A 1,024-nucleotide genomic window follows, 5' to 3' on the forward strand; every position below is an offset into this window, starting at 1 on the left:
ATAACGAGTCATGAGCTATTCTCAATAAAAGAAGTTACAACATTTCCTAAGTCTAAGACCTAAGCGTAAGAAGTAAGTAAAGAAGTTGGCCTTTTCGTTGAGTTTGGTTAATTAAAAGGAAGGCGTATTTTTTCATCACTCTCACCCCTGTCTCATGCTCAGGTGTTGCATACCCATGCTCATTTATTATTATATCCATAAAAAGTTTCTCTTTTCCCACCCCCTTGAGGGGATTAAAAAATATTTTACTTCATTTTTGACTAGTGTGTGTGTGTTCTTGTGCGCATGATTTAGTTTTACTTTCATTCATATTTTTGGCCTTTTTTTGTTTTGCTTTCAATGAGATTTATTTGATATGACAGAAAGCATTGAAAAGCTAAAAGTGACATCCCCCCCCCCCCCTAGCATTAACAGTCTCGTTTGAATGTGCTCAATATTTCCAGACCCAGCATAACATTGTAGAGGCATTCTAGGTCTAGGCCTACTTAGATCTGCCAGTGTATGTCTAATTCTCACCCCAAGTTTAGAGGTCAGCCTTCAGCCAGTATTACATCTTATAAAGAATCTAGATATCTAGATCTAGAGATAGGAAAGATAAGAAGTTACCCGACCTGGGTGGGAATAACAAAAAAATTTTTTTTTCACTGTTGTTTGCTGTTCATGGTTTGAAATGACCTTCACCCTGCCCATTAAATAAACTAAACCTGAAACTTATCTCTACAATTTATAAGTTATTCTCTGTGTGTGTCTGTTCTATAGGCCTACTGTATGTAGCACATCTGAGGGGGGGGGGGGGTGAGAATAGCGAGACACAGGCGATTCTCACCTGAGAATCTAGCCACTTCCTTATTTTATATCCGGGGTAAATTAATAGTTTTTGAAATATTTAGTGAAAATTAATGGATATTATTCCAACTATAGAAGTATGGGCCGTACTTAAATTACACCAACTCTGAATAAGTTGACATAAGCCTACTTGCATTGCAATTTCTGTTTTTTGGACCAGCCCGAGGGGTGGGGGGGG

At 38.0% G+C, this 1,024-nt stretch overlaps 1 protein-coding gene across 1 annotated transcript in view; it reads left to right on the forward strand.

Annotated features, from left to right (window-relative positions):
* Window positions 1–1,024, forward strand: part of LOC101858644 (probable RNA polymerase II nuclear localization protein SLC7A6OS) — a 15,613-nt gene that overhangs the window by 6,509 nt on the left and 8,080 nt on the right. The gene's annotated exons all lie outside the window — the stretch shown is intronic.

This window comes from Aplysia californica, unplaced genomic scaffold (assembly GCF_000002075.1).
Source record: "Aplysia californica isolate F4 #8 unplaced genomic scaffold, AplCal3.0 scaffold00308, whole genome shotgun sequence".
Taxonomy (NCBI): Eukaryota; Metazoa; Mollusca; class Gastropoda; order Aplysiida; family Aplysiidae; genus Aplysia; species Aplysia californica.